General features: G+C 40.7%; 1 protein-coding gene across 1 annotated transcript in view; it reads right to left on the reverse strand.

Moving 5' to 3' along the window:
- Positions 1 to 18,191, reverse strand: part of LOC125893035 (centromere protein P) — a 130,419-nt gene that overhangs the window by 85,709 nt on the left and 26,519 nt on the right. The gene's annotated exons all lie outside the window — the stretch shown is intronic.

Raw genomic sequence — 18,191 nt, forward strand, 5'->3', positions numbered from 1 at the left:
TTAACTGTTGAACTGTTGCAATATCACAGGGCATCATGATGATTTCGGAACAGACTTCGGAACAATGGGTTTAATATGGTCGGAACAATGGGATGTCGAACCAATGGGCTGTCGAATCAATGGGCAGTTCCCGTTGTACTGTGATATCGTCACGGCTGTGATTCGGTCGTAGGCACGAGGCCGCATGCCTACGACCGAATCACAGCCGTGACGATATCACAGTACAACATCACTCCCTCTCGTGTGATATTGCTTAATTAAATGTACCCAAAAGTTAATCATTCTGATGTTTACCTTTAAATCTAGACTATTTCGACCAAACTCTCTATAAATAATACAATTTGCTGTGCGTTTATTAACATTAAGTAAACATTTCAAAAAAGATCTGTGAAGCTTTTCAATTTGGTCAAGTTTATGAAATCCCCAGACTTCGCTTCCATATAAAAGAATAGGCACTACAAGCTGGTCAAATAACTCACACTGTATATCAACAGGTAACTGTAATCTAGTAACTCTGTTTTCCAAGTACTAAGTAAGTACTAATGAGTACTAACTATGCTAATGAGAGTTTGCAAACATTTTTGCTTACAATAGATATTTAACAAAAGCCAGAGACCATCAAATGAAGTTGCTGTGAGCTGTAAATTCACCACTCATAAGCAGAAGGCGGACGACATCGTTATTTCAGAGCCTGATGGGGTAAAGCCTTTCTTCCTCTGGGCAGCTGCCTCCATCTCACTCAGACTCACCCTGGGTCTGGGTCCGCAGCTGCCTGTACCGTGGAGCAGCAGGAAACCAATGAGTGCTCACTCTGCTGCTAAATCTAGGGACTGAAATTGGATTTTTTTCTTTTAACTTAAAGGAGGCAACCCAAGCAAAGGACTCAAGTGGATTATTGAATTTAGCATTTCAGGCAGAGTTGAGATGAATTGTTGAGATAAGATTAGATGTCATTTTACAATAGCCAACAATCACATTCCTTGCACTGTGTGCATGAAGACAATGTTGATAGCAATCAACATTTTTTTTTTGGTAAGAAAAAAAAGGTGTCCCTGGGAATCATGGGAGAAAATCATGATCTCAGTTCTGAGTGGAAAAAAAAAATCTATTTTTTTTTTACCAGAACTGTGCAGCCCTTCTTAATCAACCTGTTGCAGAGTGGTGATGCCACCTGACATTGAGTAACTGTGTATTTACCAGCACTAAAAACCAGCATGACAGAGTTATTTCAAATAAAAAAGTCTTATCCCCCCGTCTCTCTGGGCGAAATAAAAATAAAAAAATCAAGGAATGTCTGGATAACAAACAGTAGTCATTAGAGAACAGAGAACTATTTAAAACAACCCAGCACTGGAAACCACTCAACAAATAATGCTCTCCATATGCCCCATTATGTTTTGGTCCACACACTTGTATAGATCACAGGCCTTCAATTAGTCACATCATACTGCACTTGTCACTAATGACTGCCAGCCAGCCATCATTGGGACTTATTAGTCTTCATGAGAAGCACTGACAATGTTAACAAGCTGAACAGACGAGACAACCTTTGCTCTGCAGTATTTCAAGCGGTGGAGAATTCAGTGATATTAACAGACTGAAGACGAATGGTAAAAAACTTTATATTTGATATGTATACTGACGGAAGAACCATGAACTCTGCTGTATAGATTTAATATTGAATTAATTCAGTATTATATTCTTTTATATTGTGTTTAAAAAGAAGTGAAAAGCCCTGATGTTTGATGTCATACCCAATTTTTTTCACAGTAAAAAACTCGTAAGTGCAACATGTTATGTTTAAATGCAAAACCATTCTGTTTTTCTGAGATCTTATCAACATAAAGCCTTTAACTCTGAATCATTCCAGTTTCATTTTCAGCAGCCTGAGGTCCAGCAGTGAAGTATGGTAACCTAAAAACACATGTTGACTCAGAGTCTCTGTGCTTTTATCTCTCTCAACAGCAACACACAAAGTGCCTTTGAGCTCTAAGTCAGCCTTCATCTCCTGACTGATACAGATGGTAAATGCTCGGCTATTACAGATGACATGAAGTCAAATTAATCACAGTTTGAAACTTTACACACAAGGGGCTCACCAGAATAACTGGAACGACTAATATTCAGTATTTAAACAGATTCAAGTTCAGCATGAAAAACTTCTGTGCCAATGCTAAACTGTCCCTCTGTGTCTGTCTGGGAGAAGGAAAATGCCAGGAATGCTGGGATAACAAATCCAGTAGTCATCAGATAGCAGAGAACAACTATCCAATACCACCGCACACTGGAACCCAGTCAGCCAGTAATACTCTCCATATGTTTCATACTGGTTTAGTCCAAACCGTCATGTCTCAGTTGACAGTCTAATCAGAGCCGGTCTCTTGTCCAGTACCAACAGACAGAGACCATCATCAAGACACCAACACTGCAGACACAACACAGCGCTAGGCCCCTAAAAAAAATAAAAGATGTGATCAGAAGGAGCAAAAGTGCTTGTTTTATTTGCCAGAATCTCAACATGGAGGCTTTAGAAATCAGTTGTTTCAGTTCTTTAACTTGTGCACATCTTTCCTGTAAAACAAATTAATGCCAGTTACCTCAGTCAGAATTCCCTACCTTCCCTACTTATCCTTGAATCTTCCAACCCAGATTTTAGGCACATCAGGCAAACTTTAAAATTGCATAAATGTGGCTCAGGTGGCAGCGTGGCCTTCTACCAAACGGAAAGCCAGAGTTTCCAGGCCAGAAGTGTCCTTGGGCAAGATACTGACCCCAAACACTGAACCCCAAATTGTGCGTATGAATGATTATCTGAGCAGGCAGGTGAGCAGGCGGCACCTCGTATGGTAGCCTCGGACACCAGTGTATGAATTGTGCCTGTGTTGCAAAGAGCTTTGAGTGGTCACTAAGAAAAGCCCTATATGAATGCAGTCCATTTACTATTTAAAATTCAAAATGCAGAGATATTTTTTAATACATAGGCTTTCACTGTGTAGACAAATAAATCATCAATGTTATATGTGCAAAATGAACAACAATTAATACTGAACTTAAATCTAATTGTGATATTTATCAATCAAACGTTTGCTTGCAAGACTTCAAGTAAACCCCATGAGCAACTAAAGTGTCATTTCATTTTAGAGTTGGGTTGATTTTTGTTTTTGCTGGTTCAGTCTGGTGTAAGATCTTAAACCGATTTGATATTATGCAAACTGGCTGAACCTGCATTTGGCAACTTCAAAAAGACACTGTCCATCCATCCATTTTCATCTGCTTACCCAGGGCAGGTCGCAGGGGCAGCAGGCCGAGCAAAACATCCCAGATGTCCCTCTACCCAGCATCGCTTTCCAGCTCCTCCTGGGGGACCCCAAGGCGTTCCCAGGACAGATGAGATATGTAGTCCCTCCAGTGTGTTCTGGGTCTGCCCTGGGGCCTCCTACCAGTGGGACGTGCCCGAAACACCTCCAGCAGAAGGCGCCCAGGAAACACCCTGATCAGATGCCCGAACCACCTCAACTGACCCCTTTCAACACAAAGGAGCAGTGACTCTACTCCAAGCTCCCTCCGGATGTCCAAGCTCCTCACCCTATCTCTAAAGTGCAACACACACCGCCGCCATACGCCACACGTCACAAATCCATTAGTTTCAGTGTAGATGCGCGCCAAGCGCGCTCACTAGGGATGCACCGAATATTCGGTAACCGAATATATTCGGCCGAATATTGCAAAAAAACACACATTTGGTATTTGGTGGAATAAGTTAAAAGCAAGGCCGAATAATAGTGGCGTGTTTTGATAACGCAATCAAACAGCGTGCCGTGACACGCTGAGTAAAATGCTGGCAGTGTGGCGATCCGTCCCTCACTGCACTCACATTTGCAACTAAAAATAGTTTTGGGCAAGCAAAATAGGCTTAAATCATTCAGCACGCTGTGCGAGCAGCCCACAGATTTCAACCAGCAGCAGAAACGAAAGGCGAATCCCACCGATTGTGGGGTGAACGGGGGTCACAGACACAGACAGTAATGTATTCCTGTCAAATATGGCGGCTATCGGCTTATCGGCGACGGATAAGTCGGCTCCAATAATATCCTGTTCTTGGCATGTGGACTGCCCAAAAGTACCTTTACAGCCGAGTCAGCCAAACACAGGTATGTGATGTGACAGAGGAGAAACGAGCCATTCACGGCCCACAAACCTCACCGCACTTAAGGGACTGTTCTTAACTTGTCAGGGGAGGAGGGTGGCTGATTGATTCTTATTTTATTTATTTATTTTATTTTGATCCCCCCTGTGTTAATCACTGATTGATGCTGTTTTTGAAGTATGAATAAGTCAATAAGTAATTTATTCCATGAAATATCATTGATGTATTATAGAAAAGTGATTTATCTTTTTATAAATGACAAAAGGCACATCTGCCTCATTTTCGCTGTGGTGTCGTGATACTACTCAGAACCATGATATTTTCATTGGTATCGTACAGTGGGATCCAATTTTGGTACCGTGACAACACTAATCTGGAGGGGGTTCATCTGCAAAAACTAATGAAAAACTAAACAACGATATCCGGTACTCAGTATTTGGCCAAGCATTTAATATTATTTGGCTTCGGCCACAAATTTTCATTTCGGTGCATCGGTAGCACTCCCAATCCAAAGTGACGTCGTAGCGGCGCGCATTCGGTGTGACGCGCCTGTTTTTTCGTGCGCGTCCACGGTGCACAGAGATGGAAAAATCTCAGGTTTTTTGAATGCAACAAGCGCACTGCATGTCATGTGATAAGAATTAACCAATCAGCTCCACGGACGTGCTTCTTCCCTTCCGTCCAATGGACTTCACAACATCCGGTGGTGTGAAAGGCAGCAAGCAATGGAGAAGCGCTGTAGTATCAACTCTGGTTGTTTCAAATTTTTAATAAGACGACTTTGATAAGAAACTCACCCGTGAAATCCGAGTTGTTGTTGCCTCAAAGTTTTTCCTCTTCTTCTTCCGTTACTAGCCGTTGGCAACTGTTGGCAACTAGTGTAGGTACAGCCACCTAGCGGACTGGGGTGGGAAATACACGTCGATGGTGCCGCTGCGCGCTGCTGCAGTGTGTGCTGGGGGGCGGCACTTGACGGCCACAGCGCCACGCCGGTGGCGGTGTGTGTTGCACTTAAGGCTGAGCCCAGATACCCCATGGAGGAAACTCATTGCGGCCACTTGTATCCGCGACCTCATTCTTTGCGTTCTTTGTGTGCTACTCACCGAGCATTTTAGTGGTTAGGTCTCCAGTGTTATCTCAACTGCACAGCTGATATTTACTGTTTTGTTTACATGATGTAACAGAAGTGCATATTTAATGGCTTCAGTGTGGACACTGAGCTGTGCTGTTAGGTAATGCTACCTGATAGTAAGACTCTAGTTTTCTTTTGGGACACACCATTATGTTTCATATTGCTGATTAAGAAACTTGAAAATGTTTTCCTAAAAGTAGTAGTGTTACGTGCTGTGGGGTTGTGTTTGTGTGCCCTCTTTTGTGTGTCTTTCCAGGTGCCAACCCCCTCCTTAGTGTGTGATGGTGGATGAAGCAGATCGGTGTCCACTTACTTGATTTGTGATTGTGATGATTTGAAGTCTGTTGAGCCAGGAGGACGGAGCCAGGCAACTTTTAGATTGTGTGTTGGATGTTTTTTGTAGATCCGCTGGAATTTGTACATTTCTGATTTAACATCAAATTTTTGGACAACTTAAGTAATAAGCTCTTTCCTATGATGAGATCAGTGATTTCTAAGCATTTTTTTTTTGGTGTATACTTTGGTTCCCTTGATTCTTTTTCACCGGATAAATTTAACCATTTCTCCCCTCATCCCCTGAGGATAATCAGGGAATGAAACATCTACCAAATATGAATCACTCTGATCACTTTCAGCCAGTTAGACCTATGAGCACCAGTCAATGATTTTGCTGCCCTCAGTGTGAAGGAGGGTTTGATTGTTGTTACCTCTGCCCAGCACGAGTATCTGGTGGGGGTAAATGACTGTACTTTGTTCACATGAACATACCAGGATCCTAAAGGCGGACAATTAATTAGCGACCTTAAAGTTTACAAGAGAGCCTCTTTACCATATAAAGTCTAAATAAACACCCCAGGGGATCTGCTTAAGCACTTTTTGAGATTTTGTGTGGATGTGGATAAATGTTGTTAAATAATGGCCATTACATTTAAAACATGCCGATGACCAATAACAGTTCATTCTGACCCTGCAGGTACCTCCTTTACATCACAAAGGAACAATGAGTCTTTCAAATTTCATTTTCCAAATGTCATTTCCAAATGTCTTTCAAATTTCATTTTCCAAATGTCATCAAATGAGACGCCAGAGAGGTGGACGCTTCAAAGACGCTTGAAACGCTGGAAGCGCTTATTTAATGCACACTAGCTACTAACATCTGATGCTCAAAAAGTTGAAAAAATTTTAACTTTTAAGCGTCTACACGCATCTAAAAAGAAGTGTCTACAAAAAAGCGCGTCTAAAAAGACGCAGGAAAAACGCCTGTCTAAAAAGACGCTTGAACGCCGGTCAGACGCGCTTATCATGGGAAAACAATGGTTTTACTGGCGTCACGTTTCTAGCATTTCATCTCGGTGTGATCGCTCCCTAACTCTAGAAATTCTGATTTTAGTATCTAAACACGCAAGGTCCTTAAAGTCTACAAACCTAATGCCCCTGCTGTAAACAACAATGATAACAACACAGACCAGGCCACCCATCTCACTCACCTCCAGTGGGACCAACTGAAAGACCCTCCTCACTGGGCACTGAGGTGTTTTGTTGGAGTAGAGGAGCCAACACCAAATTTCATGCTGGGATAAGAGCTTCCAGGCTTAGTGAACCATGAAAGGCTCTTTACAGTAAACAGTTGGCTGCTACACACCACAGCAGACCCTGAGATGTCCACAATATGACATGAACCAAAGATCCCCTATAATTCACCACAGCTGAATTCAATGGGTCTTGATGAAGGAAGTCTGAGGAGAATAAACTATGAGTAAACCAGAGGAGAATAGAACTAAATCTCTGCCCTGAGACTGCGAGGCCTCCCTTTGGCCCGGACCAAAAAAAAACAAAAAAAAAAAAAACAAAGCAGCTTAATATTCCTGAAGGCAAATAAATATCTTGAAGTGTGCATGTAATAAAAAACAAAACAGTGCACATTCAAACTGTGGATTTTCTTCAAAATTCAAACAAGCACAGCATTCTGGCATGGGATCACTGTCATATCAAACTGACTGGGAGGTAATTGAAAGCATGCTTCAGTCCAGGCGTGACATCAGTCAATCCTGCACCTATACTGGTTACAGCAATTCATCAGCTGTCTTACTTAAAACAACTTGTGTAGCACGACAGAGTCATATGTGCAACAGCAAACTTCAAGTCCCGGCCTTCCTTCCTATGCATCCCCAACATCTGCTATGCATCTGTCTGTGACAACAGGAATCATAAAGCAGGCATACTGCAGTTTCCAGACAGCAGCTCTACAAGAGTCGTCAATACAACTTTACAGTGATACTGTACACATCAGACAAACAAGCCGTCAAAGCAAAGAGCGGCAAAAATCTGAATTAATTCAATCTGAATACAAATACTGTTAGTTATAATATGGTTGTGTTTCCAGTTCAGATAGGAATGGGCCTTAAAGCTACAGTTGGTAACTTTTATAAAAGTTTCTATTGTTTTGTCGTATTTGCGGAAACTGTCACTACATTTGCACAGACGGGTTCCTCCTCCCACTCATAAAACTAACGTCATTAGCTAGACTCTTCAGTGGCTAAAGGAAAACAACCAATCAGGGTCAAGGAGAGAAAGTTGGTCTGTTCCGATGAGCAGTGCTAAACAGTACACAAAAATATGTTTCTGAAAACATCTGAGGTGAGAAATAGACAATGCAGTTACAGAATTTTGATTCATATTTGATAAGCGATAGAGACTCCTCAGCTCTGATTGGTTCTTTTTGTTCCTGTGCAATAAGATTAGAACTGAGAAGTGCTACGAGGCAACAGATTAAGTGTGGAATATGATTATTTTTATCTGTCTCATGTACTGCTTTGTGGACATAGTATCAGCATCTTTGACAAAACTTATTTTTTTATAAAAGGTACCAACTCCAGCTTTAAGTTACACCTACTAACTGGAGCCATGGTTCATCCAAATGTGCACAAACACCATAAAACTGTCGTCTTTAACGCCAGAGCTCTGGAGGAAAAAAGTTGGCGAAATTAAAAACTAACCTTCTGTTTTTAAAAACCAAAGTGGTGGTCTCCTTGTGGAGGCTACAGTGGTTCTGTTTTAACCATCAGGTCGTCCTCAGATCCTCTGGGATTGAATTCCAAGGCTGAATGCCAATATTTGAACCAAAGCTCGGCATAAGGAAAAAGACTCACTTTTACAGTAAATAGGAGGACAGAATACTTCTCCTGCACAGAGATTTACTTCCAAAAGGGAGACAGGGGGAAAAGAAAATACCTACAGTAATACAAACCTAAGACCCAATTTAACATTGTAAAACAGGCAGCTCAACTGTTGGAACAATTTGCACAACTTCACTTGTGGAGCTTTTCAGGGAATGACAGTGATATTAAGAAATACTGATGTAACTATGAAAACTAAAGATAAGAGATCTTAAATTTGAAACACAATTTTCAACACTGTCTCAGCAAACAGTCACCATTACATGAACATACAGATTACGTCCATTACATACCAGGTCCCATACCTGAACTTCCAGCCAAGACCACTGCTAATAAACCAGTGCTCAATGTATGCAGACGTTTGGACGTTGATTTTCACTTTCCCTGTGGGTGTCGTATTTTAGTGCACAGGTGCATCTCTTTCATTGTGAATGTCTTTCTCCTTCCTATTAAAGTTTCTTTAGGCTTACATGTTAGCAAAAAAAGCTGCGTACCTCCACATCGAGCAGACACACAGCAACATTATCATCCCATTGGAGTCATGTTTGTGTCCAACAGATGAATGCAACCCGGTCTGCTAAAAATTACATATGAAGCTCAGCGCAAGTTCAATCAGGAAGACCTTCCTGTGCTCATTCATTCCCAATTCTCCCTCTCCCACTCCCACTGCTTCCTCCAATCAGCTGCCTCCAGGCGTGCACTCTTCTCGCTGTCCTATCGTAATTAGCCACGACCTCCATCAGCCAATCAGGTTGTCACTACGAGATTTTAAATCTGTTCTCTCCTCTGCCACTTTCAGCTGTCATTCTAGAAAGAATCGCCGCCCCTCCTCCACCCGTTCACCTCCAGCCGTCGTATCCAAGGTCAAAGACAAACCTGAAGACTCATTCCTGACTGATTCCTCCGGATCATCAGCACCCAGTCCTCATCTCTTCTTCACTTCCTCTACCACCACCACGGGGGGGGGGGGGGTTCCCTAATTGGCTACGGATCCATCACACTCCTTATAGCTCACTATCTCAAAGGGGTCTAATCGCCAAAGACTTTTCACATTTTTCACATTTCATTCTCATGTGCACTTGTAATTAAAAATTTTCTTTCCAAAACTAAAAACGTGTCTCTCCTGATTGAAATATATGCAGCAAATGATTTGCCTGAATGGATTCTGGAATTTCTCAATTGTGGGATCAATAAAGGTGTATCTTATCTCTTATCTTATCTTATCTTATCTTATCTAATCTAAATGGTTTAGTGGAAGTGTAACATTGCTTGTTTTTTTGTCCAGAAGTGCTACGATGTAGGTGGTCAGGGTGGATTTGGGATGTAAAAAGCTTTGACACCTGAGACCAGGGTTCGTGACCTTCACATGTGGTTGAGTTTAGACTACAAAAACATTGTGGTTATGGTCAGGGAAAGTTTGTGGTGTTAAAGATCAAAAAAGTAAACATGTCTGGTGTGTTGTGCTTTTCCAAAACATTTAATCAAAAAATAGTGTCTTTCCTAAACTGCAGCCAAGTGCTTTGAGTGGCTTCAGCATCACCACAAAAATGTTCACCATCACCATGTTTTAGTTGCCACTAGCTGATATTGCAGGGTATCTACAGGTATCAAACACTTAAATTAATGCTTTTAACACCTTTTATCAATCATTTTTAACCAAATTTAAAACTGATTTTAGATTTTTTTCCCAGGAAAGGCAGGTAAGTATAAAGATAAGTAATATATAGGTGGTCCCGTGCAGAGGCAGGTTTTATTTAGTTATTAGAGTAAGGTTTATCTACATTTTGCCGACAGGTAAGTGCAAGTATAAAGTAAAGAGAGTTATTTTCAGTGGTAGGTTTAAAGATTTGTAACATCATAAAAGTGGACTTACATGCAGAAGACCATGACTCAACCTGACAAGAGGGAATTATATAACAGATAAATAAAATTAGATAAAATGTTGTGCCAATTAAAAGCTCACAAATTCAATTATTCTTCACATTGTTCATTTAATGTCCCTATCTGAGAGTAATTTGAAGAGACTTGACAAGAAATGAGGAGAGAAAAAGATGAGAATGACCCAGCAGGACACACACAAACTTACTTACGTAGCACTTACTTTACAAGGTCAGGCTGTCAGAGGCCCCTGTTTCCTCATCATGCTGATAGAAAATGTAATCCAGGAGCCATTGAGTTTCCTTTACCACGGTTTTGCTGTTGCAAAATACTATTAAATAAATGTAACTTTTATAAGACTGAGGGTGAAGTCCAATATTCACTCTCCTTCTAGATCCTGTTTGTTCACCACTAAGTCCTGAATAAAACATCTGGCTCTTCTACTGTCTTAACTAGCTAGTCTCTAACTCTGCCTATCGGTCATTTGGTGCTGACAGGTAGCGTACAGTGATTATCGGAGCCTATTTGCCAAAATTAGCTGCTGTAAACAGGGTTCATATGAGCGCCATACAATATATGTTATGCAAAACCAAAACTATGATCTGTGTTGTAAGCTGTAAAAGGCTACATGTTGTAAGAAGCTATTTGTTGTAAGAGGCTCATTGAAGCTGTAACCAGCTCTGTACAGGTGCAGCGGCAGTTGATCAGTCTGATTCGTCTCTGTTTAGTTTCACATAGAGGCTAATAAGGGAATTGAAGGTTGTAGTTTTGTTTCCACCGTTTAATTTGAAAAACATGTAACACTGATTACATAACAAGCCTCTGAGCTAAAACAAAAAACCTCATTGTCAGCCCAGAGCTAGCGGGTGGCTATGTCAGGACCAAAACACACAACTCTCAGTGGTGGGTCAATACATCATGTCAGTTGTCAGCCAGACCCACGCAGACTGTTTAATGCCTAGCCAGGTGGTCCACCGTGTCGAAAGCTGCTCTGTAGTCAAATGGCTGATTGTGTGTGGAGTTAATTCACTGACGTATGTTGTTTTGTCTGGGTTGACTTCAGTCTGCCGTTATGTATCGCTCGCTTACACCTGTCACCATAAAACTCAGCTCACTGTCAGTCAGTTGAAGCTGTAAGAAGAAATACGCCAGAAAAAGAGTTGACTCTTTAGAGGATTGTGTTCACACAAGAGCAAAGTGGTGGGTTTGGAGCAGGTAACATTAAGGATAACAACACTCTGGTACAAGTTAACTGGTTATGGTTAAGAAGCACTGAGGATGGGCAGATAGGTAGATACTGTAGGTACATTTCCTACTGCTCCTGTTTCACATTAAAAACGTTCAACTTGGCAAAACACTTTATCACTTTTATTGTGAAGCAGTTAGTAAAAACGCAACGTATTCCTCACAGAGTTTAGCACTGACTGCGATCATTCATCAAACATGCATCTAGAAAAGACTTGGTCATTTTTGACGGCAGATCAGTTTTAAATATTGCAAGGAGTAAAGGGATAAGAAGGAGCAGCCACAATGAGCTGTTAGATGAAGAGCTGCAGTTGACAGGCTGCACACCCACAACGCCTCAGCAAGGTAACCAACTCTTGTTACTGTGTCCTGTTATTGTGTAGAAAACTACCGCGGTTACTATTATTCTTTTTCAGTAAACCGTGAGTTTGTTTGATCGCACTGTGAAGAGCACAGCGCTTCTGAGTCTGGACAGAACAAGGATAGAAATCTTAAGGATTACAACTGTAAAGTTGTCATTATGCTCCAAACACCATGGCTTCAGGCAACATTCAAAGGCTAAAGAGTTTTTAAACTGTTCTGAATGGTCACTGAATAGAGAAAGGTTTGTTGTGATGATTGTACAAATGGGGATAACAACAGGACACACTTCAAGACATATTTTGCAGAAGGGCACACATGCTAGTGGGCGACAGGATTTCTACAATCAGTACCTCATTTGGCTGATCGACAGTTGCTGGTTGTATCCTGCAAAGAAATGTAGTAATGCACCAACAAAGGCGGTGAAGAACACTGCAAGCTAGAGGGGATTAATGTAAACATGGCAGGATTTAAAACATTCAAAAAATGTGACGAGGCTCAGCGGGACGTGCAGGCTGACAGTGACGTTCACAGAATATAGTAAACAAGCCAACAAGTCAACCCTTGATGCTAAAGTGTGCTTGCTACGCTAAGAACAGATCGGAAATGTAAGACAACATTTTTTGCTGACACTAGATATCAAACAGAAGCCAGAGACCGTATCGTATTAAGTTGCTGTGAGCTGCAAATTCACTACTTATAAGCAGAAAGCACAAGACAACGTTATTTTGGAACCAGACTTAACAAAGTCTCTCCTCTGTCTCTTTCAGACTCACCCTGGGTCTGGGTCTGCAGCTGTCTTTATCAGAGAGCAGCATGAAAGCGAGGAGCGCTCACCATTGAGCTTAATCTGTGGACCAAATGTCCCTGACAAAAGAAGGAAAAGACTGCTTGAGCCGAATCTCAGTTGACTGAGGGGTCTCTGACTGATGATTTGAAACCCTACTTCTAACACTGGCACTTTTCTTTCATTTATTTGCCTATTCTTCCAGCAAATTCCAGCATAAATGAGAAAACTGTTTTTAATAAACATCCATTTGTATTTTGGTACAAAAACACAAGAATATTTCAAATACCAACCTTACAAAAAACACAGGCTTTCACATGTTCACAAACAAATTGAGTAAATCAACCTGACAGCAATAATGTGTGTTTAGTTTGTTGTTGTGGGTGGCTTTTCCCATTGACTTGCTTTATTGTGCAGTAGAATACCAGTGAAACCACCCCGACAGTCCAAACTCCGGTATAGAAAATTAGTTCTAGTAAAAACATTCTCCACTTGCTGGCCCTCTTCCCAGAGTCGTAAAAGTTTAAAGGTGTTCATAATTGCTAACACACCTGTAACAGTCCAGGCTCATGTTCCTTGGATGTTTATATCTGGGCCCCCTTCTTTTTCCTCTCTTCATGAAGGCTGAAATAGTCACATGTTTTCTATTTAAAATGTTTTGCTGTTAAACTTCAGTCTCTTTCTCTCTGCTTGTTTATAGAGGAGCACTGTCTCTTGTAATTTCACCATGTCCAGGGACAACACCAAAAAAACAGCAAATTCTTAAGAACTGCTCTGGGGAAGCCCAAAATCTCTCTGGTTTGACAACCAAGGTTGAAATCAACCCAAGAACAGCTGGACCTCAACAGCTGTTGAAGAGACCAAATGAACAGTGTCTCTTCATTTTTATTACTGTGAATCTCTTGGCCTTTCTGCTCTGGAAACATCCCCCATACTTTTGTTTTAGCCATTTTCCAGTATTTCTGTTTCTGATTAATTTCTGGCATTTTTCTGTGTTTATCCCATTAGCTGTTATTTATCGATGTGTTATTGCATCTACAGACCTTCATAACTCTTTGAAAACGTGAGGCATTAGAGGTCTGATACATATTAAACCATAGAGATGCGCTGATTAAAAAGATGAAAGGCTGAGATATGACATGTCCAGAATGTTTTCACAATATCTTCCAAGATCATTGCTCTTCAAGTTCACTCAGACCACAGCGAACCTGTTTACCCTTTCAATTATCTTAAGCCCAGTTCAGACCAAAGATTCGCAATGTGACAGAGCCGTTTTAAAACGTCACAGAGGAAAGTTGCAGTGGTGTGAGCTGGCCGGTCCGAGCTTGACTCAAGCCGGCTGATGGTGTCACCTGCAACTGAGCTGGTCAAACTGCCAGCGGCTGGTTTTAAAACGCAAAACATGTCACCTGTTTCTACAGCCAATCAGCTTGTAGTGAGGTCCGCTGGTCAAGTCAAAATGACTGCAGATGGTGTGTTTGCTTGCCGTCGCAGGTGCTCGGTCCTCACCAAGCCCTGTGAGGATTGTATCACCCTGTATGTGCCTATGCCCCCTCCACACACACATTTAACTGACTGATTAATTGGTGCTGGTTATTTATATTATTGTAGCGTATTTATTATGAGTACAGTCCATCTGATGCTCGTTTTATGTTTTTTGCTGTTTCCTCACTACTACAAATGCAAAAAAATCTCACTATCACTATCCTCATGCATATTTTAAGAAACTACAAAATTCAAAATTCAGCAACAAAATACGCTTGAAAAGCTGGAATCAGAACAGAAGTACGGAGAGTTGTTGAATAGAGATGATGCACCATCTCATCTAGTTGCATTGGTGTGAACCGGCAAGTTTTTAGAACGTTGCAGAACGGCATTGCAAGTAGTTGTCTGTTTAAACTCGTCTTGTTGCGAATCCTTGGTCTGAACTGGGCTTTAACCCTATGGGCCCTAGGCGTTTTTGGGGTACTTTTACTGCCTTTACTTTTAAGCTCATATCACAGTCATTATAAAGGCTACATACACATGCTATATCTTGTTTTGTTTTTTTTTCAGGACAATCTGGGGTAATCAGATTTGCCATCATTTCATGTCCTTCTATGTGCCTGTATTTTATATTAATTTTTATAAAACAAATCCGTGTGACAAAATTCTTACATTTTCACATGTATCTCACCATAGCAAGCTGGAAAAAGACATATTCTGCCATATATGGGACACATGTCCCCCCCAGTGTATATGGTGACTCCGGCCCTGTCAGGCATGCATAATTAGGCTACAGCTGTCTGTGTGCGCAAAGGTGAAGTGGCTGGTCTTGTCATACAAAGTTTGATGGAGTGTCAACTGGACAATATGGAGATATTTGCATCTTGAAAGCTGGACTACAAACGTGGACAGACAGGGAGACACACACACAAGCCTAAGACGTGGTAAGATACGATATTCCTCACTATATGAAGTGACTGATAACAAGATCTGTATAATGGATTGTAAAGAAATTCATCAGGTTTTTATTTTGTAGCCAATTAATCTGGATTTATAGTATGATGGGATGACAGCACAATGATGTGTGTGGTATCATTGGAAAGCTCTGCTCCTGCGCTTTCATGTGATACACATGGCATTTCTGTGCGACCCTGCATTCGCGAGTAATCCATCCAAGAGTAATGTGTGTGCAGAGCTGTATGAAAGCTCTGTTATACATCATTTTAGTGTAACTTTATCTTTTTTTTCGCTGTGAAAACATTGGACCACCGACAAGTGCTTGGTCTTGTCGGAAAGCTATGATTCCTGTTTCACATGATATGCGTGGCTTCTCGCTATGACGCATGGTCGCAGAGAAAATCCACAGAGAAGAACAGGTGTGAATTTGGACACACTATGCATTCAAGTTATCATAGACATTTTGCCTGATGTTTTATTGCTTGCCCAACTAGTATTTTTGCAAAGTAGCTAATTTACAGGATCTCAAGGTACCTGTCATCTGTTCGATAAAGATTGAAATGCATAACAAATCCTCTTTGAAAACAAATAAGAACTGGAATAGTTGGGGAAAAAATACCTAAAAAGGAAAATATGCCTAATCTGCGGATAAATCTACCGTTCCACCATTGTGTGATGTTGATCAGTTATAGGCTCATATAAAATGAACATGCAAAAATACAGTCAGAAAGCCTGAAAAAGGACTGTAAACCTGAACATATTAAAAATATTAAACTATTTACATGAATAAGCATTTGACTTTAATTCAGTTAACATCCAGTTTCCTGTCACGTCATGGAAAATTTTAATCTGTTTGGCTTTAAGGCATTGATGATGATGATGATGATGATGATGCATGCCTTTTTTGCACCCAGATGTTTGCCAAAACTATAAAGACCTAAGACTATTAGACCTAAATGTGGCTAAAAACAATGCAGATGAAAAAATTGAACACAGATGACATCTTTCTACAACAGCATTGATCATGCTCCCCATAAACTGAGGATAATTGAAGGAGAAAATCACATTTTCAATGGGATTGTCATTAAACCTCGATAAACTTGAGAAAGTCAAATTTATATGACTGTGAGAATGTCACTTTTCACAGCTAATTACTCATTCCAATAATTCAAATCAATACAAAGACTGGAAAAACCGAGACACTGTTGCTCTACCTTTGACGTTATGCAAGACGACCAAATAAATGTTACATATCAGAAAGCAGAACAGAAATGTTCAAAGATAAAAAAGCATCTGAACTTTTGAACAATATTCTCATTCAAGACACCTCAAGGCACCAGGAAGGAAGCAATAAAGAGACCAAATGCTACTGCCGGACTGTTCTGGCTCCAGTCTCACGAACAGAGACCTCAGTTGGTTCACATGAAGCACCTTATGTTAGAAACACAGATTTAGATTCATTTAAAACTAAGCTTCCGTTACAGTGAAACATATGTGTTTATGTCCACAACCCGCAAAGTTTCTATAGCCAATCATGTCAGTGGAAAACTGCAAGGAGGATGAAAACACTTAGAGTGTGTAGAACCTGCTCACTTTACTTTATAACCACAGTGAGGAACTTCCTCCGGGATATTACTGCTGTAGTTTTACATACAGATGGGTGACACATGAGAGTAAACCCCACAAAAAACCCACAAAATGTGTTAGTAAGATGTTGTTCCACTGTGAGCTTCCACAACAGCTTTAATGGTCCTTGTCATGGATTCTACAATTACAGACCGAATCACTGCGACGTCGCACTAACAACAACAACAATCACTTCCAGATAGACAACTGGCAACTGATTCCAACTACAGAGATATGTAAAAACGTTTAAAAATATGTGGTTAAACACAGTGGTCTGACCCGTTTGATGTTTCTGCTGCACTTATTTTATGTACTGTTGCTTTGTGATCATGTTTGATAAACCAAATCTACCAGCACAAAAGCCAAGCTATGTACTGCTTTGGACAGGACGGCAGCAAAACTTATTTTAGCCACCTAAAAAAAATCTGTACATTTACACTGATATTGACTCTTTTGGTGGGCCTTTTTAGGTGGCTAAAAAATAACTTAGTGAAGCAGAGTTTGTTCAGCACAGTTTGATTTTATGTATGCAACGTAAGGATTTGGTGGTGAAGGTGGTAGCTGTACAGCACTAAATGAAAGGAAACCCAACATTAAGTGTTAGTAAGCTATGGGTCCACCAACAGCCTCAACACTCCTTATCATAGATTCTCCAAATCTACGGAGCCCCAGTTGAGGGAAAAACATCATTCTTTCAAAAGATATTCTTGTTCATTTGAATAAAACTTGTGCAGTTAAACAGTTTCTGCACTTTAGTATAACTGTGCATGTGTAACTATATAACTATGTATGAACATTACATTCATTGTACTGTCCTCATTCTAGCTGAGAAATTGTTGCTTTTACTGAAAAAACTTTATTGGTTGATAATTTAAAAGGAAGTGGAAGCACTGGGTAATAGGGCTGGGTGTCGTAAAAAAAAAATCATGATATCTGAACCAAAACCAGTAGCTGAAAGTGATGGTAATACCAGTTGAGGACTTCATTTGATACCCATCATGTGAATGTAAGCGCTTGACTACACCTCATCAGACTGTGTGGGTTGTAGCTGCTGGGGTAGTGGGCCAATCACATGTCACATTAAACTGAAGAAATCTTGCTGTGATTGGCTGCGAGAAAAAACATACAAATAATCATTTTTTTCTAGAGCTAGGTACAAAAAGGTTTGAATGCAGGTATCGTTCGACTGGAGAAGTTTCAATACGACTTGGTACCTGGCTATTACAGTCAATACCTTAAAGGATACTCTGCTCAACTGAGTAACATAAACTATAACCTGAATCCTCGTTAACTCTGAGAGGAGTCATCCAGCAGGCGAAGCAGCTTCGACTGATGCTCAGTCCAAAGTAATCATATAAAATCTAGCCTATAATCAGTGTCTGTCTAACGGCTGCTAAA

The sequence above is a fragment of the Epinephelus fuscoguttatus genome, linkage group LG1, assembly GCF_011397635.1.
Source record: "Epinephelus fuscoguttatus linkage group LG1, E.fuscoguttatus.final_Chr_v1".
NCBI classification, from domain to species: domain Eukaryota; kingdom Metazoa; phylum Chordata; class Actinopteri; order Perciformes; family Serranidae; genus Epinephelus; species Epinephelus fuscoguttatus.